General features: G+C 40.4%; 1 long non-coding RNA gene and 1 pseudogene across 1 annotated transcript in view; one reads left to right on the plus strand and one right to left on the minus strand.

The window, feature by feature from the left end:
• Positions 1–557: 557 nt before the first annotated feature.
• LOC138442829 (ATP-dependent RNA helicase DHX29 pseudogene) lies at positions 558–8,580 on the plus strand (annotated as a pseudogene).
• A 141-nt stretch (positions 8,581–8,721) lies between these two features.
• LOC138442506 (uncharacterized) overlaps positions 8,722–27,255 on the minus strand; it is a 68,524-nt gene continuing 49,990 nt past the window's right edge. The window contains exon 3 of the long non-coding RNA XR_011257755.1: positions 8,722–8,968. This is a non-coding gene — a long non-coding RNA (uncharacterized lncRNA). The remainder of the gene's footprint in view (positions 8,969–27,255) is intronic.

Raw genomic sequence — 27,255 nt, forward strand, 5'->3', positions numbered from 1 at the left:
GCCATAAGGGTGGTGTCATCTGCATTTCTGAGGTTACTGATATTTATCCCGCCAATCTTGATTCCAGCTTGTGTTTCTTCCAGTCCAGCGTTTCTCATGATGTACTCTGCATAGAAGTTAAATAAGCAGGGTGACAATATACAGCCTTGATGTACTCCTTTTCCTATTTGGAACCAGTCTGTTGTTCCATGTCTAGTTCTAACTGTTGCTTCCTGACCTGCATACATGTTTCTCAAGAGGAAGGTCAGAGGGTCTGGTATTCCCATCTCTCTCAGAATGTTCCATAGTTTGTTGTGATCCACACAGTCAAAGGCTTGACATACTAAGCTCTACATAATTTTTTAATATATGTAAAATGAAAGAGTAACTTTAGCTGCTAGGCTGAAAATAATGAGATGCAAATGTAGAAGTAAGATAACCAAGTATAAGACCACTGCAAAAATTCCAAGGAGAGATGGTAGGACTAGGTAATAACAGTGGATGTGATGAAAAAAAAGAAAAAGAAAGGAGTTAAGAAAATAAGGTGACTCCAAAGTTTTTAGCCTGTGTAGCGAAGGATGAAGTTATCTTTAACTGGTAAGAGGACTACTGTGTTTGGAATAGCTTTAGTCAGGATGTCTTTTAGAATCTAAGCTATTCAAAAGTTCATTTAGCAAACAGTTACTGAGCTCCTGTAAGGCATTGTACTAGGCACTGGGCAAATATTTAGAAAACAAGAAGACAAAGTTCCTGCTTTTGACAGGATCAGAGTCTAATGGAGGAATCACAGACATATGTACCATAATTCGAGGCAAGGCTGTGATTTATTCTACAATAGGGATTTAAATTGTACTGTTCAAGAGCCTTAGAAAGGAATCCTATGGAAACTTCCCAAAGGAAGGGGTATTTAAGGCGGGGCGTTGGAGGGTGAGTTACTGAGTAGTTGTTGTGGAAAGAGCAATAACTAATAGAGATAACCACAAGGTGAAAAAAGGCTTGGAGATAATTAAGTGCAATTTCTTTTTGAGGAAAAGACTTTGGTGTGATTAGAACAATAATTGTATGAAACAATGGCTTGACTTTGTGAGCCTTATTCTGCCCTCATATAATTTCCATCAGCCCCCCTCCCATATACACATGTACAAACATGCAGTCTATATACAAAATGACATCCAATGCAGCTTCAGGACAAACTCCCAACCCCCTATTTCAATCATCTTCAGTTCAGATCAGTCACTCAGTTGTGTCCAACTCTTTGCGACCCCATGAATCGCAGCACACCAGGCCTCCCTGTCCATCACCAACTCCCGGAGTTCACTCAGACTCACGTCCATCAAGTCCATGATGCCATCCAGCCATCTCATCCTCTGTCATCCCCTTCTCCTCCTGCCCGCAATCCCTCCAGCATCAGAGTCTTTTCCAATGAGTCAACTCTTCGCATGAGGAGGCCAAAGTACTGGAGTTTCAGCTTTAGCATCATTCCTTCCAAAGAAATCCCAGGGCTGATCTCTTTCAGAATGGACTGGTTGGATCTCCTTGCAGTCCAAGGGACTCTCAAGAGTCTTCTCCAACACCACAGTTCAAAAGCATCAATTCTTCGGTGCTCAGTCTTCTTCACAGTCCAACTCTCACATCCATACATGACTACTGGAAAAACCATAGCCTTGACTAGACTAACCTTAGTTGGTAAAGTAATGTCTCTGCTTTTGAATATACTATCTAGGTTGGTCATAACTTTTCTTCCAAGGAGTAAGCGTCTTTTAATTTCATGGCTGCAGTCACCATCTGCAGTGATTTTGGAGCCCAAAAAAATAAAGTCTGACACTGTTTCCACTGTTTCCCCATCTATTTCCCATGAAGTGATGGGACCGGATACCATGATCTCAGTTTTCTGAATGTTGAGCTGTAAGCCAACTTTTTCACTCTCCTCTTTCACTTTCAGCAAGAGGCTTTTTAGCTTCTCTTCACTTTCTGCCATAAGGGTGGTGTCATCTGCATATCTGAGGTTATTGATGTTTCTCCCTGCAATCTTGATCCCAGCTTATGTTTCTTCCAGTCCAGCGTTTCTCATGATGTACCCTGCATAGAAGTTAAATAAGCAGGGTGACAATATACAGCCTTGATGTACTCCTTTTCCTATTTGGAACCAGTCTGTTGTTCCATGTCCATTTCTAACTGTTGCTTCCTGACCTGCATACATGTTTCTCAAGAAGCAGGTCAGGTGGTCTGGTATTCCCATCTCTTTCAGAATTTTCCATAGTTTGTTGTGATCCACACAGTCAAAGGCTTTGGCATAGTCAATAAAGCAGAAATAGATGTTCTTCTGGAACTCTCTTGCTTTTTCCATGATCCAGCAGATGTTGGCAATTTGATCTCTGGTTCCTCTGCCTTTTCTAAAACCAGCATGAATGTCTGGAAGTTCACGGTTCACGTATTGCTGAAGCCTGGCTTGGAGAATTTTGAGCATTACTTTACTAGCATGTGAGATCAGTGCAATTGTGTGGTAGTTGGAGCATTCTTTGGCATTGCCTTTCTTTGGGATTGGAATGAAAACTGACCTTTTCCAGTCCTGTGGCCATTGCTGAGTTTTCCAAATTTGCTGGCATATTGAGTGCAGCACTTTCACAGCACCATCTTTCAGGATTTGAAATAGCTCAACTGGAATTCCATCACCTCCACTAGCTTTGTTCGTAGTGATGCTTCCTAAGGCCCACTTGACTTCACATTCCAGGATGTCTGGCTCTAGATGAGTGATCACACCATTGTGATTATCCTGGTCATGAAGATCTTTTTTGTACCGTTCTTCTGTGTATTCTTGCCACCTCTTCTTAATATCTTCTGCTTCTGTTAGGTCCCTACCATTTCTGTCCTTTATCAAGCCCATCTTTGCATGAAATGTTTCCTTGGTATCTCCAATTTTCTTGATGAGATCTCTAGTCATTCCCATTCTGTTGTTTTCCTCTATTTCTTGGCATTGATTGCTGAAGAAGGCTTTCTCATCTCTTCTTGCTATTCTTTGGAACTCTGCATTCAGACGCTTATATCTTTTCTTTCTCTCCTTTGCTTTTCACCTCTCTTCTTTTCTCAGCTATTTGTAAGGCCTCCCCAGACAGCCATTTTGCTTTTTTGCATTTCTTTTCCATGGGGATGGTCTTGATCCCTGTCTCCTGTACAATGTCAGGAACCTCCGTCCATAGTTCATCAGGCACTCTATCTATCAGATCTAGTCTCTTAAATCTATTTCTCACTTCCACTGTATAATCATAAGGGATTTGATTTAGGTCATACCTGAATGGTCTAGTGGTTTTCCCTACTTCCTTCAATTTAAGTCTGAATTTGGCAATAAGGAGTTCATGATCTGAGCCACAGTCAGCTCCTGGTCTTGTTTTTGTCGACTGTATAGAGCTTCTCCATCTTTGGCTGCAAAGAATATAATCAATCTGATTTCGGTGTTGACCATCTGGTGATGTCCATGTGTAGAGTCTTCTCTTGTGTTGTTGGAAGAGGGTGTTTGCTATGACCAGTGCATTTTCTTGGCAAAACTCTATTAGTCTTTGCCCTGCTTCATTCTGCATTCCAAGGCCAAATTTGCTTGTTACTCCAGGTGTTTCTTGACTTCCTACTTTTGCATTCCAGTCCCCTATAATGAAAAGGACATCTGTTTTGAGTGTTAGTTCTAAAAGGTCTTGTAGGTCTTCATAGAACCGTTCAACTTCAGCTTCTTCAGCGTTACTGGTTGGGGCATAGACTTGGATAACTGTGATATTGAATGGTTTGCCTTGGAGATGAACAGAGATCATTCTGTCGTTTTTGAGATTGCATCCAAGTACTGCATTTCGGACTCTTTTGTTGACCATGATGGCTACTCCATTTCTTCTGAGGGATTCCTGCCCACAGTAGTAGATATAATGGTCATCTGAATTAAATTCACCCATTCCAGTCCATTTTAGTTCACTGATTCCTAGAATGTCAACGTTCACTCTTGCCATCTCTTGTTTGACCACTTCCAATCTGCCTTGATCCATGGACCTGACATTCCAGGTTCCTATGCAATATTGCTCTTTACAGCATCAGACCTTGCTTCTATCAACAGTCACATCCACAACTGGGTATTGTTTTTGCCTTGGCTCCATCCCTTCATTCTTTCTGGAGTTATTTCTCCACTGATCTCCAGTAGCATATTGGGCACTGACTGACCTGGGGAGTTCCTCTTTCGGTATCCTATCATTTTCCCTTTTCATAGTGTTCATTGGGTTCTCAAGGCAAGAATACTGAAGTTGTTTGCCATTCCCTTGTCCAGTGGACCACATTCTGTCAGACCTCTCCACCATGACCCGTCCATCTTGGGTTGCCCCGCGGGCATGGCTTAGTTCCATTGAGTTAGACAAGGCTGTGGTCCTAGTGTGATTAGATTGACTAGTTTTCTGTGAGTATGGTTTCAGTGTGTCTGCCCTCTGATGCCCTCTTGCAACACCTACCATCTTACTTGGTTTTCTCTTACCTTGGGAGTGGGGTATCTCTTCACAGCTGCTCCAGCAAAGCATAGCTGCTGCTCCTTACCTTGGATGAGGGGTATCTCTTACCAACCATAAATTCTTCCTACATAGAAATTCTAGATCCAAACTCTGGGGCACCACAACAATGGACATGTTCCTCACTTGCTTTGTCCAGTAGGTCCTAACCACATGCAACTACAAAACACCTGAAAAGTGGTTGATGAAATGGAGGAACTAAATTTTTAATTTAATTTAAAAAATCTAAGACTTCCCTGTGGATCAGACAGTAAAGCATCTGTCTACAATGTGGGAGACATGGGTTCAATCCCTGGGTCAGGAAGTTTCCTGGAGAAGGAAATGGCAACCCACTCCAGTACTTTTGCCTAGAAAATCCCATGGACGGAGGAGCCTGGTGTCCATGGGGTCACAAAAAGTTGCACATGACCGAGCGACTTCACTTTCACCTAAACAGTAATATGTGGCTAGTGGTTGCTATATTGGACAGTGCAGTTCTAGAGAGCAGAGTTTGTAGGAGTGCTTGACAGAAGGTGAGGGTAGAGGTTAAACTGTGTTCACACTAAATACTGCAGAGGTTGAACAGAGTGGCAGTTTCAAAGGATGAACTGGGGTAATAGGAGACTAAAGCCATTTATAGTTAAACTGAATGAAGGTAAAAATACCAACAGAAAAAATGGAAAAATATCTAAGACATAAAGCAGATTTTATAAACATGTGTTTTCTATTTATCTGAAATTCTTTATTTGTTTTTCAATTTAAAATGTAACTAGCTAAGTTTATCCTAAGGGCATTCCTGGTGGCTCAGAGGTTAAAGCGTCTGCCTCCAATGCGGGAGACCCGGGTTCGATCCCTGGGTCGGGAAGATCCCCTGGAGAAGGAAATGGCAATCCACTCCAGTATTCTTGCCTGGAGAATCCCATGGACGGAGAAGCCTAGTAGGTTACACAGATTACAAATTTGAAACTTCCATGTACCTCTGGTTCCAGAGAAATTTTAATGACATGTCATAATTAGTGTGAAACTAAAAAAATGGTATTTTATTTTAGAGTCTTTCCAGACATCACTGACAGCTTGGCTAGAACAAATACATATAGGCACAGGATAATACCGTATCTATCTGTGGTGAATGAAATGAATTTTACATGTTTCACTGATGACTAAAAATATAAAGTCTGAATCATTTTGGCTTAGTATGATCAAGATGTTAATGATTAACTTGTTTGTCATGGTAATTTAAGGACTTTATTTGAATCCTGTCTGATATCTTTGGCTTGATGCGCTCTCTTTTCAATTTAAGGTGTGAAAGCCGACCTGCATCATTAATTACATTAGCTTTCTTAAAATTGTTTTTATCAAAATTAAGTATTATTTAGCAAACTAAGACTAAATATTTTCAAATACAAAAGAAACTACAGATATAAACAACTTGGGTAAATCTTAGTGACATAATATGATAACCTGTTTATAAAGTTCAAAAGCAAGGCTCAAGATGTTGGTTACCCCTAGAGTACAAGGGAAAGCAGGGAACACAGGAAGACCACATGGGAAAATGAATATATAGATATATATGATCTTGTTAAAGCTTTCTTCTTGGGTGTAGTGGTGGCTTCATATATGTTCATTATGTGATAGGTGAATGGATGGATGAATCAATGAGGGCAATCCATGGGCCAATAAGGTATGTGTTTATAACCCAAGTAATATTCAGTCGCTAGGTCGTGTCTGACTCTTTGCGACCCCGTAGACTGCAGCACACCAGGCTTCCCTGTCCTTTACCAACTCCTGGAGCTTACTCAAACTCATGTCCATCGAGTTGGTGATGCCATCCAAACATCTCGCCCTCTATCATCTGCTTCTCCTCCTGCCTTCAATCTTTCACAGCATTAGGGTCTTTTCTAGAGAGTCGGTTCTTCGAATCAGGTGGCCAAACTATTGGAACTTCAGTTTCAGCATCACTCCTTTCAATGAATATTCAGGACTAATTTCCTTTAGGATTGACTGCTTTGATCTTGCTGTCCATGGGACGCTCAAGAGTCTTCTCCAACACAACAGTTCAAAAGCATCAATTTGTCGGTGCTCACCTTTCTTTATGATCCAACTCTCACATCCATATATGACTACTGGAAAAACCAAAGCTTTGACTAAACTGACCTTTGTAGGCAAAGTAATGTCTCTGCTTTTCAATATGCTATCTAGGTTGGTCATAACTTTTCTTCCAAGGAGCAAGCATCTTTTAATTTTGTGGCTACAGTCACCATCTGCAGTGATTTTAGAGCCCAAGAAAATAAAGTCTCTCACTGTTTCCATTGTTTCCCCATCTATTTGCCATGAGGTGATGGGACCAGATGCCATGATCTTCGTTGTTTCAATGCTGAGTTTTAAGCCAGCTTTTTTCACTCTCCTCTTTCACCTTCATCAAGAGGCTCTTTAGTTCTTTTTTGCTTTCTGCCATAAGAGTGGTGTCATCCTCATATCTGAGGTTATTGATATTTCTCCCGGCAATCTTGATTCCAGCTTGTGCTTTATCCAGCCCTGCATTTCACATGATGTACTCTGCATATAAGTTAAATAAGCAGAGTGACAATATGCAGCCTTGAGGCACTCCTTTCCCAATTTGGAACCAGTCCGTTGTTCCATGTCCAGTTCTAACTGTTGCTTCTTGACCTGCATACAGGTTTCTCAGGAGGCAGGTGAGCTGCAGCATTCACACTTCCTCCTCAAGGAGTCAGGGAGATTATTTGGCAACAAATATCGCAGAGACAGGTATCACTATTCTAGATGTTGTATTTGTAATTGATACTGGAAGAACGAAAGAAAATAAGTATCATGAGAGCAGTCAGATGAGTTCTTTGGTCGAGACATTTGTCAGCAAAGCCAGTGCTCTGCAGTGCCAGGGGAGAGCTGGGCAGGTCAGAGATGGCTTCTGTTTCCGCATATACACAAGAGAAAGATTTGAAGGCTTTATGGACTATTCTGTCCCTGAAATCTTGTGCGTGCCTTTGGAGGAATTATGTCTTCATATTATGAAATGCAATCTTGGTTCTCCTGCAGATTTCCTCTCCAAAGCTTTAGATCCTCCTCAACTTCAAGTAATCAGCAATGCAATGAATTTACTCTGAAAAATTGGAGCTTGTGAACTAAATGAGCCTAAACTGACTCCACTGGGCCACCACTTTGCAGCTCTGCCTGTGAATGTCAAGACTGGCAAGATGTTTATTTTTGGCGCCATTTTTGGCTGCTGGGATCCAGTGGCAACATTAGCTGCAGTTATGTCAGAGAAGTCTCCTTTTACCACACCAACTGGTCGAAAAGATGAAGCAGATCTTGCAAAATCAGCCTTGGCCATGGCAGATTCAGATTATTTGACGATCTACAATGCATACTTGGGATGGATAAAAACACGGCAGGAAGGAGGCTATCGTTCTGAAATAGCATATTGTCAGAAGAACTTTTTAAATAGAACATCACTGTTAACCCTAGAGGATGTAAAGCAGGAGGTAATCAAGTTGGTTAAAGCAGCAGGATTTTTATCATCTACAACTGCTAATAGCTTTGAAGGAAACAGAGCCACACAGAACTTTTCCTTCCAAGAAATTGCCCTTCTTAAAGCTGCACTTACTGCTGGACTGTATGACAACGTAGGGAAGACAATCTATACAAAATCAGTTGATATTACAGAAAAATTGGCTTGCATTGTGGAGACAGCCCAAGGCAAAGCACAAGTACATCCATCCTCAGTAAATCGAGATTTGCAGATTTATGGATGGATTTTATACCAGTAGAAGATACGATATGCCCGAGTGTATTTGAGGGAAACTACCCTAATAACCCCTTTTCCAGTTTTACCTTTTGGAGGTGATATAGAAGTTCAGCACTGGGAACGCCTTATCTCTGTTGATGGCTGGATCTATTTTCAGGCACCTGTTAAGATAGCTGTCATTTTCAAGCAGCTACGAGTTCTCATTGATTCTGTTTTAAGAAAAAAAAATTTGAAAACCCTAAGATGTCTCTTGAAAATGACAAGATTCTCCAGATCATTACTGAATTGGTAAAAACAGAGAATAATTATTGAAACTGCAATTCATGATCAACTGCTTTGAAGAGAGTCATGAAATTATGTGAAAATGGAGCATCCTGTTAAGTATTTTAGTACTTAAAATGTTGGTACTAGTTATAATGTAAAGGTGGTGGAAAAAAGCACATAGTTTAAACATGTGTAATTTTCTAATTTCTTTTTAATGATAGCTATTCTCAGTGTATTTGCCACTACATTTACAATAAATTCTTTCGTATCATCCAAAAAAAAAAAAAAAAGAATTTTCCAGTTTGTTGTGATTCATACAAAGGCTTTAGTGTAGTCAGTGAAGCAGAAATAGATGTTTTTCTGGAATTCTCTTGCTTTTCCTATGATCGTTGGCAATTTGATCTTTTGTTCCTCTGTTACCAAGTGTTATGATTAATCTTATTCAGGGAAGCTGAAATCCAGAGAGAAAAAAGACAAGCATAAGAAATTTTATATTGCACGTTAATATTAAAAAGAAATTTTATCCCCCAGGGCTTACCTGTTGGTTCAATGGTAGAGAATGCACCTGCTAACTGCAGGAGATTCCAGTTCAATCTCCTGGTCCCAAAGGATCTCACGTGCCTCAGAGCAACTAAGCACGTGCACCACAATTACTGAGCCAGTGCTCTAGAGCCTGCGAACTGCAACTACTGAGCCCATTCACCACAACTACTGAGGCTGTGTACCCTAGAGCCCATGCTGTGTAACAAGAGAAGCCATGGCAATGAGAAGACTGCACACCACAACTAGGGAGAAGCCCCTGCTTGCCACAACCACAGAAAGCTTGGCAAAGCAACAAAGACCCAGCACAGACAAAAATAAATTAATTAATTTAAAAAATAGTAAAAAATTATATCCCCTAGAGTCAAAGAAATTCTGTCCCCATGATAATTTTTTTCTAATAGTGGTAGCAAAATGAAAAATTATTTGGAATTATATTTTACATGAATGCCACTTTGCAGCCCTTCCTTAAATTGCTAGTATTTGGATGCTAAGTGATTATAAAATTGAAAGAATTGTCAAGGTAATTAAACTTTCAATAATCACATTAAAGTATATTTTTATTATGAGGTCTGGCATTCCAGCCTCTTAATGTCTTATATGACTAAAATATATAGGAAAGTAAACTTATGACAAATACTTTATTATGGTAAAGGCAGAAGAGATTCATTTATGGAAATATGTTAGAGAGGATAATCATTGCCTCCCTCCTGCAAACTCTTTTAAGAGTTGTTCCTATCGTAGTCCTATATATTTCCTCTTTCTCTTTCCCTCCCTCTCTCTGTACTACCCTGCCCCGCCATGCCCCTCCTCCCCCGCAGCTGACTGAGCCTGAAGTGACTGAGCTGAGCCAAACAAAATATCATGAGAGGCTGTGAACTAAAACTCAGCAACAGATGGAACTTTTAGCTGAATTATATCAATGTGAAACGGTAAAAGTCTTCAGCTTTCTACATAAGAGTATGCTAAGGAAAACAGAGCTGTCCTAATTTTTGTCCCAACTGTTCAATTTTTCTTGGATTCCACATAAGCGTTGTTTCCTTACAGTAAAATCTCACTTGAACTAATGTGAGTAAATTTCTGAACTTTAAATACCAAATATGACCTGATTTAGAAATATCAATTGGACTTCATGAAATCTTAACCGTGATCCACGAAACTAGCTTGACTGGGTCAATTTTGTTGTTCAGTTGCTAAGTCGTGTCTGATTCTTTGCAGCTCCATGGACTGTAGCCTGCCGGCCTCTTCTGTACATGGGATTTTCCAGGCAAGGATACTGGATGGGTTGCCATTTCTTCCTCTGGGGATCTTCCCCGGACAAGGGATCGAACTTGTATCTCTGCATTGGCAGGCAGATTCTTTACTACTGAGCCACCAAAGCCCAGACTGGGTCGAATAGTGCCTTCCAAATTAATGTCTACTTGGAACTTCAGGTCATGACCTTATTTGGAAGTAGGGATTTTGCAGATGTAATTAGTTCAAGTCATACTGGATTAGGGTGGGCCCTAAGTCCAATGGCTGGTGTTATAAAAAAGACAGGCCGGGAAGAAGGCCAGGGGATTAAAGAGGCAGAGATTGGAGTTAAGCAGCTGCAAGCCAAGGAATGCCAAAGATTTCCAGCAAACACCAGAACTAAGGAAAGAGGCAAGGGGATATTCTTCCTTGAGCCTTCAGAAAGAGTATCACCCTCCTGACACCTTGATTTCAGACTTCCGGTCTCCAGAACAAGAGGAGAATGAATTCCTGTTGTTGCAAGCCACTGCACTGATGGTACTTTGTTACAACAGCCTTAGGAAATTCATACACCAGCCATATGTAAAATCTGTCCTAAAGTGGGTTAGTAGCTGTAAAGAAGTAAAAGCATTTTACCTTCTGTAAGACAAATTTCATCACTCTTATTTTTGGACCTAACATTTGCTTATTTTTGAAAGAGAAAATTTGTAGAACATTTATATATAAATGTTATATAGATAGATAGATGTTTATATATAATTGTTCTGTATATGTTGTTCCCTTGCTAAGTCATGTCCAATTTTTTGCAAACCCATGGGTTGCAGCACACCAAGCTTCCCTATCCTTCACTTTCTCCAGGAGTTTGCTCAAATTCATGTCCACTGAGTTGGTGATACTATCTAATCATTCATGTTGCCCACCTCTCCCCCTGCCCTTAATCTTTCCCAGCATCAAGGTCTTTTCCAGTGAGTTGACTCTGTATCAGGTGGCCAAATTATTGAAGCTTCAGCTTCAGCATCAGTCCTTCCAATGAATATTCAGGGTTGATTTCCTTCAGAGTTGACTGGTTTGATTTCTTTGCCGTCCAAGGGACTCTCAGGAGTTTTCTCCACCATCACAGTTCAAAAGCATCAATTCTTTGGCACTCTGCCTTTTTTAAGGTCCAACTCTCACATCCATACATGACTACTGGAAAAATCATAGCTTTGACTACATGGACATTTGTCAGCAAAGTGATGTTTTTGTTTTTTAAAAGTGATGTCAGTGTTTTTTACATATATACAGAATCTAGAAAAATGGTTCTGAAGAATTTATTTGCAGGGCAGCAATGGAGAAACTGACATAGAGAATAGACTTATGGACAAGGAGAGAGGGGAGGAGAGGGTGAGATGTATGGACAGAGTAACATGGAAACTTACATTACCATATGTAAAATAGATAGCCAACAGGAATTTGCTATATGTCTCAGGAAACCCAAACAGGGGCTCTGTATCAACTTAGAGGGGTGGAATGGGGAGGGAGATGGGAGGGAGGTTCAAAAGGGAGGGTATATATGTATATCTATGGCTGATTCAGAGAAGGCAATGGCAACCCACTCCAGTATTCTTGCCTGGAAAATCCCATGGATGGAGGAGCCTGGTAGGCTGCAGTCCATGGGGTCACAAGGAGTTGGACGCGACTGAGCGACTTCACTTCCAATTTTCACTTTCATGCACTGGAGAAGGAAATGGCAACCCACCCCAGTGTTCTTGCCTGGAGAATCCCAGGGACGGGAGAGCCTGGTGGGCTGCCGTCTATGGGGTCGCAGAGTTGGACACGACTGAAGCGACTTAGCAGCAGCAGCATGGCTGATTCATGTTGAGGTTTGACAGACAACAACAAAATTCTGTAAAGCAATTATCCTTCAGTTAAAAAATAAATTAAAAAAAGTGATGTCAGTGTTTTTTAATACACTGTCTAGGTTTGTCATAGTTTTTCTTCCAAGGAGAGAGTGTTTTTTAATTTCATGGCTAAAGTCCCCATCTACAGTGATTCTGGAGACCAAGAATATAAAGTCTGTCACTGTTTCCACTTTTTCCCCATCTATTTTCCGTGAAGAGATGGGACTGGATGTCATGATCTTAATTTCTGGAATGTTGAGTTTTATGCCAACTTTTTCACTCTCCTCTTTTCACCTTCATCAAGAGGCTCTTTAGTTCCTCTTCACTTTCTGCCATTAGAGTGGTACATCTGCATATCTGAGGTTGTTCATATTTCTCCCAACAATCTTGATACCAGTCTGTGACTCATCCAGCCCAGCATTTTGCCTGATGTTCTCTGCATATAAGTTAAACAAGCAGGGTGACAGTATAGAGCCTTGTTGTACTCCTTTCCCAAGTTTGAAACAGTCAGTTGTTCCATGTGAAGTTCTAACTGTTGCTTCTTCACCTGCATACAGGTTTATCAGGAGACAGGTAAGGTGGTCTGCTATTCCTATCTCTTTAAGATTTTTCCACAGTTTGTTGTGATCTACGCAGTGAAAAAACTTTAGCGTAGTCAATGAAGCAGAAGAAGTAGCAGAATTAGCACTTTTTCCTAATTTTCTTGCTTTCTGTATGATCCAGTGGATGTTGGCAATTTGATCTCTTGTTCCTCTGCCTTTTCTAAATGCTGCTTGTACACCTGGAAGTTCTTGGTTCACATACTGCTGAAGCCCAGCTTGAAGGATTTTGAGCATAACTGTACTATCATGTGAGATGAACGCAGTTGTACAGTAGTTGTACAGTAGTTTGAACATTCTTTGAACATCCTTTGGCACTGCCTTTCTTTGGAACTGGAATGAAAGCTGATCTTTTCCAGTCTTGTGGTCACTGCTGAGTTTACCAAGTCTATATGTGTGTGTGTGTGTGTGTGTATATATATATATACATATATATATATATATAAATGTAGTACATTTATATAAATGTTCTATGTCTTATACATGTAAAATGTAAACATTTGTAGAACATTTATAAAGCCATAAGTGCATTTTTCTTAATTATATTAAGTTTATGAGCCTCAATTTATCTATGGAATCTGCGTTTTCATTTTCCCATTTTCTCACATTCTTAAGAAATAATAATATGCAAGCAAATATTTAAATAATTGTACAACTAAGGTGGAGAAACTGCAGAAATGGAACTTTTTTTGGCAGACAGATCCACCAAGCTTTGGCTCAAAGTATTCATTGGCTAACACGGAAAAGTACAAAACTGAAATTTTAAAAGGAGTACAGGGATGAGAATATATAATGCACTAAATGAGGTTGTACAAAAGTGAATGGACTAAAGTTAATGTCTGGTTCTTTAATAATCAATTGGTTCTTTTCATTATGCTCACTTTATTAACTAAGAATTGTCATCAATGCAGTATTTTCTGACTTAGAACCATCAAAAGTCATTACTATAATTGGCAGATTGTAAGAATAAGTAACAGAACATCAATTTTCTAGTATAACTGGAACTGTAACCACATCAGAACTGGTACCAGCACCATTTTACTTGTCCAAGGAATGTGTCAAGAATTTGCGTAACTTTTGCCTTCTGAAATTTTCCAAGTAGTTCCAAAAACTGAATAGTTTTTGGAATGTGTACTACCTAGATAAATACTGTTTTGGAAAAACTCTTCTGAGTTCAATTATGCATAGACTTATGCAAGGATTAAAGAAAATTAAACAGTGAATCTGCAGAAAATTTAATAAGAGCTGTTTCACCTTCTAATAATACAGGTTTATTATGATTTTCAGGAGATAGGAAGTTTCTTGTTATTTGAATTTTTTGACAAATTGAAAATCAGAAAACTCCCTTCCACTCAATTGACTATACTACTAGAATACAACAGTTTTATTTTCATTCTTTAGGAAGAAGAGGATAGTGAACATAATGGGAAATATTTGGTGTTTGAACATAACCCCTAGTGCTTCAGTGTTGACAATCTGAAAAACACTTGAATTTGCAAAATGTGGATGTAGAATCAGAGACTGAACCAAACGTGTATGTGATAAAATCTACACCTAATCAGATAAAGTACCTGAACTGCTTGGCACAGTACCCGGCACATGGTGTACTGAGACTAGAATTTTCCATGAAAGTTAGTTTCATCTCTGTATGTATTGAGGTTTTTATTTGACTTTGCTTTGAATACAACTGGAGAGGCTAGTTAGGAACCTCTGTCACATTGGGTTTTGCTGCCTTGACCCACTTAGCGCATACTGTGTGCAGGTTTAATACTAAACGTTGAGGACGCAGAGGTGGACAAGATACAGTCCCCAACTTCAACAGGCGATTTGAAGTTTCCCTGTGTTATTATGTTATTACTATATTTGCATGCTTTTGTGCTATCTTAGCTTACTAATTTGGAAAGCAGAAGTCTGGGAAAAAGACAGAATGAAATTGGGGAGATGGTGGGGAGTGAAGAATTTTCTTCGGTTTAAGCAAGGAAAAAATATTAACCATTATTGTCTCCTGTTAATAGGATTATGGGATATGGCTTTCTCTTTCTTCATAATTTCACATACTTGTCAAAATTTCTGAAAGTATGTTCAGACAAAAAAAAGCTTCAGAATGCTTAAGACTGGAAAATGGATTTATTTTTAAAACATGACAGATAAAATCCGCACCTAATGAGATAAAGTACCTGAAGTGCTTAGCACAGTACCTGGCACATGGTGTATGCTTAATAAATGTTAGCTCTACTGTTAATATATTATCATTATTGCTGTAAGTTAGTTGACTTGGTTGCAAGGAATGAAAGAAACTAACTGTAGCTAGTTTAAGCAAGAACTAGAGAGAGAAACAGACAGATAGATAGAGAAACAGGGCGGTATCCCAGGGAACCCAAGAGCAAAATTACAGCTAGGCCTCAAGAAAGAAATGGAAGAACTGAGGAGCTATCAGGATGCTATCGACTTTCCTCTGATACTTGCTTCATTCTTTGCTCTTTGAAGAGGCTCCTTTCTTTGCTTTTCAGTTCACATGACTTGCAGAAGAGAACCATCCATCTTCTTTACAACTCCTTCATCTTAGGTCAGCCCAGACTAAACTAGCAGCTCTCAGTTCAAATTGCAAAAGCTAAGGACAATACATTTAATTCTTTTTTCTTTTCCCTGTAGCCCTTATCATCTAGCATACTAAATAATTCATTACTTATTATGTTTATTGTTTACGCTTTGTCTCTCCAGGTGCCCATAACTGGTCTCATCAGCTGAGGCCAGGTGGGCAGGGTCATGTCTAAAACATACTTCTATTCATATTCATGCACCACTAATGGATTGGGAGACCAACAGCAATTTCCAGAGAAAGGAAAGATTATTGAAAAGAAAGGAAAGGAAAGATCTCCTCCAAAGGTTTATCTTGTTGAAAATAGTACCAAAGCTGTATTCTTTATATTTATACACTTCTCTCCTGACACAAACACAAAGTTCCCAAGGTATCCGCCAATTTGTTGGAAAAAAACGCCTCTCCATTAGCATCAGAACTAATTATTTAAATGTAATTTTCAAAGGTTTGACTTTTTTAATCTTAAAAATAAAAAACATTCACATTTTAATAAATAATATTTAATATATAGTAATAAGTTCAAATTTTGCAACACAGTATCTTTTTTCATATAATAAAACAGAAAATCATTATCTTCTAGATACTTCATTTCGGTACGCTATCTGCCTCTCGGATTCTCTCACTGTTAGTGTGATAAGACAGACATCCTTTTCCTCCCTGTATGTTGTTCCCTTCTTGGGGCAGAGCACATACCATGGGGAACAGAAGGAGCCTTTGGCAGTGTTACTGAATGCAGAGGGAGAGACAGAGACCCCCTCAGAATATTAACACATGAGGGAGTTCAGTTTTTGCAGTATGAAAGGTCTGATTGTATATACTCCACTGATCGGATTTGACACAGTCCAGGTCTCATCTAAAGGGGAACAGCCTGTGCCAGAGGTAGAGAAGAAGACATAAGATCATGGGGAAAGGGTGCAAGTGTCATGAGAGGTTATGAAAAGAAAGGATGGGGCTAAATTGGAGGATTGGGCTTCCCAGGTGGTGCTAGTGGTAAAGAGCCTGCCTGCCAAAGGAGACATATAAGACACTGGTTCAATCCTGGGATTGGGAAGATCGCCTATCCCAGGAGGAGGAGGAAATGCTGGAGGAAATACTCCAGTATTCTTGCCTGGAGAATCCCATGGAAAGAGGAGCCTGGCAGGCTACAGTCCATGGGGTCACAGAATCAGACACTGAAGTGACTTAGCACACAAGGGTGAGGATGGTTCTTCTTTATTGATAAGGTCGTTCTGTGGACTTAGATGGAAGAACCCCTGTCCATTGATCACTGGAGAAGCTGACATGAAGAGTGCGTGCTCAGTCTCGTCTGATTCTTTGAGATCCCATGGACTGTAGCCTCCCAGACTCCTCTGTCCGTGGGATTTCCCAGGCAAGAATACAGGAATGGGTTGCTATTTCCTTCTCCAGGGGATCTTCTTGACCCAGAGATCGAACCCACATCTCCTGAGTCTCCTGCACTTGCAAGAAAGATTCTTTTATTACCACTGGGCCACTTAGGAAGCCCTGGTGAAAAGAGTTAGAGGGACCCTTTCCAAACCCTTACTCTGTTGTGAGTCTGGGGAGACGACACTAACTTGAAGCAAGGTACTGTTGTGTACATTCTGCTAGATTACAAGCTATGTGAGGGCAGAAATCTGTGTTCATATTGTTCATGATGTATCTCAAATGCCTAGAACAGTGCCGGGCACCTGATGGCACTCAACAAATACTTGTCCAATTGATTAAAAAAATTCTGGATTATCTGTCTATACCTGACTAGCTAACAATATAGATTTTAATCTTGGGCTATACCACTGCTGTCTTCCCTAGGCATGGTTCTGCTGTTTCACTAGAAGTGAATATTTGTCATACATTTGCCATACATTAGTCAAGCGATGAACAGAAGTAGAGGAGCAGCAGAAGGAGACACTTTACAGGACCCAACAAAGTATTAAACTTTTCTCACTATTGTATCTGACACCATTCCAGACACAGGAGAAATTAAGGTCAACAATGTAGCAGAATTAGATGTTTATAATATTATTTAAAAAAATTTTAAATACAGAATCAGTTGCTCTCTTCTTTCCTTTTTCCAGTATTTATCCAGTCACATCAACTCTGAAATGGATTGTCTTGACATAAGACCCAGGAGAAATGGGAGAGTGTTACAAACTGACAAAAAAAAAAAAGTTTTTATAAAAGTGTCATTGCTTCAGTGATGCATAACAATATAAAATACACGTAAATAAATAGCCTCCTGGGCTTCCCTGGTGACTCAGTCATAAAGAATCTACCTGCCAATGCAGGAGACATGGGTTCCATCCTGGATCCGGGAAGATCCCACATGCCGCATAACAGTTAAGGCCATGAGCCACAACTATTGAAGCCTGCTGCTGCTGCTGCTGCTGCTGCTAAGTTGCTTCAGTCGTGTCCGACTCTGTGCGACCCCATAGGCGGCAGCCCACCAGGCTCCCCCATCCCTGGGATTCTCTAGGCAAGAATACTGGAGTGGGTTGCCATTTCCTTCTCCAGTGCATGAAAGTGAAAAGTGAAAGTGAAGTCGCTCAGTCGTGTCCAACTCTTCACGACCCCATGGACTGCAGCCTACCAGGCTCCTCCGTCCACGGGATTTTCCAGGCAAGAGTACTGGAGTGGGGTGCTATTGCCTTGAGAACCCCTTACAGCCTGTACTCCTCAATAAGAGAAGCCACAGAAATGAGAAGCCCTCCCATCACAGCTAGAGTAGCCCTGGCTCGCCACAACTAGAGAAAAGCCCATGCAGCAATAAAGATTCAGCAAGCCAAATATAAATAAATAAAATTATATAAAAATTATTTAAAAACTAGCTTCTTATTGTATTTGGATGTGAAACTGCATAGGCAGAATTAAAGATATTTTATTATTCAATCAACTGACCTGTTTTAATATGTGAGGTTATTGCTCTGAATTTTAAAATTTTGAGTTCTGGACTGAAGTTTTGGTAAGTTTTCTAACAAAATTTCCTTGGCTCAATGACTTGCAAGGTTATTTCAGTGAAATAGATACTTTAATACTTATTCATGATGCACCCCTCAACTGACTCCCACAAAGGAATGAGACATGGGGCTCATGGCTAGACAATAATCACCTCTTACTGTAGCCACCAAGAGCTTTGTTACTGAACCAAATATGTCAATCCTGGCTTTTCACTTAGGATAAATTTTTTCACCAGGAACTCCTTCTGCTTTCTGGCAAATAGGATTCTTTCAGCTCTTCCTATCAGTCTACTAGGTATTGCCAGACATAAATATGGTGGACAAAGCTTAGACTGAGGTTAAGCTTTTGAACTGTGGTGTTGGAGAAGACTCTTGAGGGTCCCTTGGACTGCAAGGAGATCCAACCAGTCCATTCTAAAGGAGATCAGTCCTGGGTGTTCTTTGGAAGGAATGATGCTAAAGCTGAAACTCCAGTACTTTGGCCACCTCATGTGAAGAGTTGACTCATTGGAAAAGACTCTGATGCTGGGAGGGATTGGGGGCAGGAGGAGAAGGGGACAACAGAGGATGAGATGGCTGGATGGCATCACTGACTCAATGGCCATGAATCTGAGTGAACTCTGGGAGTTGGTGATGGACAGGGAGGCCTGGCATGCTGTGATTCATGGGGTCGCAGAGTCAGACACGACTGAGTGACTGAACTGAACTGAACTGAAGCTAGTACATTATTGTCATTATTTTACCTATGTGTAGTTATTTATAGTTTTCACCCCCAATATCTTGTTTACTGCTGTCAACAACTCAGAAAGGTAGGTAGGTATGGATTTACTATGAAACTAATGAAGTTTAAATTTCAGTACCCGCTGGGAAGGACCCTAGTGAAGTCACACAGTCATAAGAGTTTGCAAAATTTGCAGTTTTTAACCACAATAGATTTAGACGATTACCTCTATCCACTGTGACTACCCTTCCATACCACTTTTCTGAGAGACACTGGAGTGTCCTTAGGCGTTCTGGGGTATCTGGCTGAGGAGAAGTTGGATTTGGTACATTTAATTTGGGTTTAGCAATGGGGCATTCCCTGGAGGTTCAGTGGTTAGGACTCTGTGCTTTCATTGTGGAGGGCCTGAGTTCCATCCCCAAGTGGGGAACTAAGATCCCACAAGTTGCATGACACAGTAAGAAAACAAAATGAAAACAAAGCCAGACAAACCAAACCAAACAAACAAAAAAAAAGTAACTTGGATTTAGCAAATACATTTATGTGGTTTGCAATCACTTTTATGTACAGTTAACTTATTGCCAATTGTCTCAGTGTAGGAATGGCTTCCTGGAACGCTCCCTCTGCAAACTGTTGATGAATGTTGACAATGCAAAGTTTTAAAGGTTTGTCACTGAACAAGGAATCTTCAGATGCTCTGTGATCTTGCACTACATACACAAAAGAAACCTGATGGGTGCTTCAGGAATTTGACAACAATTGTAAAAGTTTATATGACATTGCTGAAACCCACTGTGGAGCTGAAATAAATTTTTTAAAAGCTAACAAACAACAGGAAGGAACTTCCCTGGAAGTCCAGTGGTTAAGACTCTGCACCTCCATTGCAGGGGGGCATAGGAGCCATCCCTGGCTGGGGAACTAGGATCCCACGTGCTGTGCCGCCTAAAACTAAATGAAAAAATAACAAAACAACTGACAATAGGAAAAAAAAATTGCATAACTAGATTGCTGTTGTTCAGTCGCCCAGTCATGTCTGACTCTTTGTGACCCCATGGACTGCTGTACTCCAGGCCTCCCTGTCCCTCACCATCTCCCGGAGTTTTTCTAAGTTCATGTTCATTGCATTGGTGATGCTGTCCAGCCATCTCATCCTCTGATGCCCTCTTCTCCTTCTGCCCTCAATCTTTCCCAGCATCAGGGACTTTTCCAATGAGTCAGCTGTTCACATCAGATGATCAAAATACTGGAGTTACTCCAATTTTAGGACTATATCTTTGCCTTGATTTATTTTTTAAATTGAATTTTAATTGATTTTCAATATATTAGTTTCAGATTTACATCATAATGATTCAGTACTTTTACAGATTATACTCCACTTAAAGTTACTACAAGGTAATGACTATAATTCTCTGTGTTATATAATATATCCTTGTTGCTTATCCATTTTATATATAGAATTAAATAGTTTGTATCTCTTATTCCCATACCCCTATCTTGCCCTTCTTCCTTGGGCCCCTCACTGGAAACCAGTAGTTTGTTTTCTATGTATGTTTTGCTAAGTACATTTGTTTATTTTTTTAGACTCCACATAAGTGATATCATACAATATTTGTCTTTCTCTGATTAATTTCACTAAGAATAATATTCTCAAGGCCCATCTACATTGCTGTAAGTAACAGAATTTCAGTCTATTTTATGGCTAACATTCCATTATATATATAAACCTCATCTTTTTTTTAATCCATTTGTCTGTTAATGGATACTTGGGTTGCTTCCATATGTTGGTTATCATGTTAATAAATAGTACTGCTGTGAACACTGGGGTCTATGTATCTTTTCAAATTAATGTTCTCATTTTTTCCCACACACGTTGGAGTGAAATTGCTGGATCATATGCTGGTTCCATTTTAGTTTCTTGAGGAACCTCCATACTGTTTTCCACAGTGGCTATATCAATTCACATTCCCACCAACAGTGTACAAGCGTTCCCTTTTCTCCACACCCTTGCCAACTTTTATTATTTGTAAACTTTTTGATGATAGCCACTCTGAAGGTATGAGGTGATATCTTGTTGTTTTGATTTGCATTTCTTTAATAATTAGCAGTGTTGAGCTTCTTCTCATGTGCCTGTTAGCTATCTGTATGTCTTCTTTGAAAAAAGGTCTATCCAAACCTTCTGCCCATTTTTTTCACTGGATTGTTTCTTTTGACTTTCAGCTGTACGAGCTGTTTATATATTTTGGATATTAACCCCTTGTTGGTTATACCATTTGCAAATATTTTCTCCCATTCCCATAGGTTGTCTTTTCAATTTGTTGATGATTTCCTTTGCTGTGCAAAAGACTTTTTTTCATTGGATTGTTTCTTTTTTATTTTCAGCTGTACGAGCTGTTTATATATTTTGGATATTAACCCCTTGTTGGTTATCATTTGCAAATATTTTCTCCCATTCCCATAGGTTGTCTTTTCATTTTGTTGATGACTTCCTTTGCTGTGCAAAAGCCTTTAATTAGGTGCCATTTGTTTATTTTTACTTTTATTTCTTTTGCCTTAAGAGACAGATCCAAAAAAAATATTGCTCCAATTTATGTCACAGAGAGTTCTGCCTATGTTTTTCTCTAGCAGTTCTATGGCTTCGGGTTTTACATTTAGGTCTTTAATCCATTTTGGGTTTATACAATTTTTTGTTTATGGTGTGAGTAAATGTCCTAATCTCATTCTTTTACACGTAGCTGTCCAGTTTTCCCAGCTGTCCAGTTTTCCCACTTACTGAAGTGATTGTCTTTTCTCCACTGTGTATTCTTGCTTTCTTTGGGGGCTTCCCCGGTTGCTCAGAGGTAAAGCACCTGCATGCAATGCGGGAGACCCGGGTTCCCCTGGAGAAGGAAATGCCAACCCACTCCAGTATCCTTGCCTGGAGAATCCCATGGATGGAAGAGCCTGGTGGGCTACAGTCCATGGGGTAGCAAACAGTCGGACACAACTGAGCGAGCTCACTTCACTTCACTTCATGTTATAGATTAACTGACTGTGTGTATGTGACTTTAAATTGAAGAATATCAGTCTTCAGTGAATTTTTATTTCTGATTGTAAAAAAGACAGTATTTTAAAAAAATCATTGTTTGTTTAATCAGTTTATCAAATGGGCTAAACTCAGTGATGTACAGCAGATAATAGTTTTATTTTTCTCATCACTCCTTGCCAGCATGCTGTGATTTTCACCCTTCCCTACCTCTGGGCAGTGTCTCAGGCCTATCCCACAGATTTTTAAAACTTAATTATTCATTTATTTTGACTATGCTGGATCTGCATTGCCGTGCATAATGGCTTTCTCTAGTTGCAGTGAGCAGGGGCTGCTCTCTAGCGGTGTGAGGGCTTCTCCTTGCAGTGGCTTCTCTTGTAGACCACAGGATCTAGCACGTGTGGGCTTCAGTAATTGCAGCATGTGGCTTCAGCTGTTGCGGCACGGGCTTAGTTGCCCTGCAGCAACCAGTGTCCCTTGTATTGGCAGGTGGATTAACCCCTGGACCACCAGGGAAGTCCAAAAAGACAGTATTTCGAATCATTTCTCTCTCTCTCTCTCTCTTTTTTTTTTTTTTTTTTGCTGAATAGAGAAGTATCTTTCTTGTAGGAATTTTCTTTCCAGAAAGTATATTTATGGCCTTGAATATTTTACAGTCTTTTTGTTTTGGCTATATATCTTCTTTATTTTCTACTTTTTTTTTAGCTCAAAGTCAACACTCCATCCCAGCCTCCTAGATAATTCACTCTTTTCATACATTTAACTGTACTTATTATCCCATCATCTTCTCTAACTATTCTCTTGATTTTTCTCAAATGAGTCTTTCTGGGCTACCGGCAGGGTTTTTCTTTTCAGCCTTTCCTTGTTAGCCTCTACCACACTTGAGACTATACAGTAATTGATAAAGATAGATTCTTTCTTTGGTAATACTGTGAACTGATAACTGGAAAAATCCTCCTATAAAACATCTAGAAGTGCTGGATAAAATAAAACAACCATTCTTTTAAGTAAAGATCTGCAGTTTAATGGCCATAAATTCCTCTTATCCCAGTATGCTTTTTCCCTTGCAGTATGATTTTGTTGCTGTGTATACAAGAGATGCAGAGAAGGCAATGGCACCCCACTCCAGTACTCTTGCCTGGAAAATCCCATGGATGGAGGAGCCTGGTGGGCTACAGTCCATGGGGTCGCACAGAGTCGGATACAACTGAAGCGACTTAGCAGCAGCAGCAGCATGCAAGAGATGATCTTATCCCTCACCCTTTATATCTAGACTGCTCTTGTCTTCTGACACCAACTGGTGTGCTTCAATACAGTTCAATTCTAATGCTAATTATTTGGCATTATGGTCAGAATCCACGGCTTAAAGGTCATGATCTCCAAAAGACTACTCGTGGCTTTAGATAACAGCTGCAAGTGGGGTCCTCCAGCCATCTGCATTTCTGACCAACTAGTTACAAATATGAAGGGTTCCCATGAACTCTCAGATTCAGTAATTCATTAGTATGACTCGTAAAATTTGAGAAAGCTCTATATTTGCAATGACAGTTTGTTATGAAGGATACAATTCAGAACCAGCCAAATGAAGAAACACAAAAGACATAGTCTGGGAGGGATCTGAACCCAGCACTTCCATAACTTCTCCTTGTAGAATCAGGGTGTCTCACCCTCTTGGCAAATCAGTATATTCACCAACCAGGAAGCTCAACTGGGATTTGATGTCTACAATCTACACTGTGGTTTCTTTATGTGAGCATGATTGACTGAATCATTAGCCTTGTGATTAAATTCAATGTTCAGCGCCTCTCTCTTTTCTGGAGACTGCACTAGCTCAAAGTCCCAGCTTTTTACTTAATCATATAGTTGGGTCTTTCTCGTGACTAGTCTCATCCTAGTCATTTTATCTCATAGCATAGACTAACATGGTCTATGCTATGAGATAAAAGATAAGACTAACATGGGGCTTCCCAGGTGGCTCAGTGGTAAAGCATCTGCCTGCCAATACAGGAGATGCAGGTTTGCTCCCTGGGTTGAGAAGATCCCCTGGAGTAGGAAATGGCAACCCAGTCCAGTATTCTTGCCTGAGAAATCCCATGAACAGAGGAGCCTGGTAGGCTACAGTCCATAGTGTTGGACACGACTGAGCACATAACACCATGTCCGAGGTCAGGGGCGGTGGGGAGGAGCCACCCACGCCCAAGGCCAGGGCCAGTGGCGGAGGAGCAACCGGAGGAGCAGCGGCTAAGCAGGCACAGGAGGGCCTAAAGGAGCTATCCCACGTTGAAGGTCAGGAACGGCGGTGGTAAGGAGATACCCCTCGTCCAAGGTAAGGAGCAGTAGCTGTGCTTTCTTTGCTGGAGCAGCCGTGAAGAGATACCCCACTCCCAAGGTAAGAGAAAACCAAGTAAGATGGTAGGTGTTGCAAGAGGGCATCAGAGGGCAGACACACTGAAACCATACTCACAGAAAACTAGTCAATCTAATCACACTAGGACCACAGCCTTGTCTAACTCAATGGAACTAAGCCATGCCCGCGGGGCAACCCAAGATGGACGGGTCATGGTGGAGAGGTCTGACAGAATGTGGTCCACTGGACAAGGGAATGGCAAGCCACTTCAGTATTCTTGCTTTGAGAACCCCATGAACAGTATGAAAAGGGAAAATGATAGGATACTGAAAGAGGAACTCCCCAGGTCAGTCGGTGCCCAATATGCTACTGGAGATCAGTGGAGAAATAACTCCAGAAAGAATGAAGGGATGGAGCCAAAGCAAAAACAATACCCAGTTGTGGATGTGACTGGTGATAGAAGCAAGATCTGATGCTGTAAAGAGCAATATTGCATAGGAATCTAGAATGTCAGATCCATGAATCAAGGCAAATTGGAAGTGGTCAAACGAGATGGCGAAAGTGAACGTCGACATTCTAGGAATCAGCGAACTACAATGGACTGGAATGGATGAATTTAATTCAGATGACCATTATATCTACTACTGAGGGCAGGAATCCCTCAGAAGAAATGGAGTAGCCATCATGGTCAACAAAAGAGTCCGAAATGCAGTACTTGGATGCAATCTCAAAAACGACAGAATGATCTCTGTTCGTTTCCAAGGCAAACCATTCAATATCACAGTTATCCAAGTCTATGCCCCAACCAGTAACGCTGAAGAAGCTGAAGTTGAACGGTTCTATGAAGACCTACAAGACCTTTTAGAACTAACACCCAAAAAAGACGTCCTTTTCATTATAGGGGACTGGAATGCAAAAGTAGGAAGTCAAGAAACACCTGGAGTAATAGGCAAATTTGGCCTTGGAATACAGAATGAAGCAGGGCAAAGACTAATAAAGTTTTGCCAAGAGAACGCACTGGTCCTAGCAAAAACCCTCTTCCAACAACACAAGAGAAGACTCTACACATGGACATCACCAGATGATCAACACCGAAAGCAGATTGATTATATTCTTTGCAGCCAAAGATGGAGAAGCTCTATACAGTCAACAAAAACAAGACCAGGAGCTGACTGTGGCTCAGATCATGAACTCCTTATTGCCAAATTCAGACTTAAATTGAAGGAAGTAGGGAAAACCACTAGACCATTCAGGTATGACCTAAATCAAATACCTTATGATTATACAGTGGAAGTGAGAAATAGATTTCAGGGCCTAGATCTGATAGATAGAGTGCCTGATGAACTATGGAATGAGGTTCATGACATTGTACAGGAGACAGGCATCAAGACCATCCCCGTGGAAAAGAAATGCAAAAAAGCAAAATGGCTGTCTGGGGAGGCCTTACAAATAGCTGTGAAAAGAAGAGAGGCGAAAAGCAAAGGAGAAAAAGAAAGATATAAGCATCTGAATGCAGAGTTCCAAAGAATAGCAAGAAGAGATGAGAAAGCCTTCTTCAGCAATCAATGCAAAGAAATAGAGGAAAACAACAGAATGGGAAAGACTAGAGATCTCTTTAAGAAAATTAGAGATACCAAGGAAACATTTCATGCAAAGATGGGCTCGATAAAGGACAGAAATGGTAGGGACCTAACAGAAGCAGAAGATATTAAGAAGAGGTGGCAAGAATACACGGAAGAACTGTACAAAAAAGATCTTCATGACCCAGATAATCATGATGATGTGATCACTAATCTAGAGCCAGACATCCTGGAATGTGAAGTCAAGTGGGCCTTAGAAAGCATCACTACAAAAAAAGCTAGTGGAGGTGATGGAATTCCAGTTGAGCTGTTTCAAATCCTGAAAGATGATGCTGTGAAAGTGCTGCACTCAATATGCCAGCACATTTGGAAAACTCAGCAGTGGCCACAGGACTGGAAAAGGTCAGTTTTCATTCCAATTCCAAAGAAAGGCAATGCCAAAGAATGCTCAAACTACTGCACAATTGCACTCATCTCACATGCTAGTAAAGTAATGCTCAAAATTCTTCAAGCCAGACTTCAGCAATACGTGAACCGTGAACTTCCAGATGTTCAAGCTGGTTTTAGAAAAGGCAGAGGAACCAGAGATCAAATTGCCAACATCTGCTGGATCATGGAAAAAGCAAGAGAGTTCCAGAAGAACATCTATTTCTGCTTTCTTGACTATGCCAAATCCTTTGACTGGTGGATCACAATAAACTGGAAAATTCTGAGACAGATGGGAATACCAGACTACCTGACCTGCCTCTTGAGAAATCTGTATGCAGGTCAGGAAGCAACAGTTAGAACTGGACATGGAACAACAGACTGGTTCCAAATAGGAAAAGAAGTACGTCAAGGCTGTATATTGTCATCCTGCTTATTTAACTTCTGTGCAGAGTACATCATGAGAAACGCTGGACTGGAAGAAGCACAAGCTGGAATCAAGATTGCCGGGAGAAATATCAATAACCTCAAATATGCAGATGACACCACGCTTATGGCAGAAAGTGAAGAGGAGCTAAAAAGCCTCTTGATGAAAGTGAAAGAGGAGAGTGAAAAAGTTGGCTTAAAGCTCAACATTCAGAAAACGAAGATCATGACATCCGGTCCCATCACTTCATGGGAAATAGATGGGGAAACAGTGGAAACAGTGTCAGACTTTATTTTCTTGGGCTCCAAAATCACTGCAGATGGTGACTGCAGCCATGAAATGAAAAGACGCTTACTCCTTGGAAGAAAAGTTATGACCAACCTAGATAGTATATTCAAAAGCAGAGACAT

Source organism: Ovis canadensis, chromosome 6 (assembly GCF_042477335.2).
Source record: "Ovis canadensis isolate MfBH-ARS-UI-01 breed Bighorn chromosome 6, ARS-UI_OviCan_v2, whole genome shotgun sequence".
Lineage (NCBI taxonomy): Eukaryota > Metazoa > Chordata > Mammalia > Artiodactyla > Bovidae > Ovis > Ovis canadensis.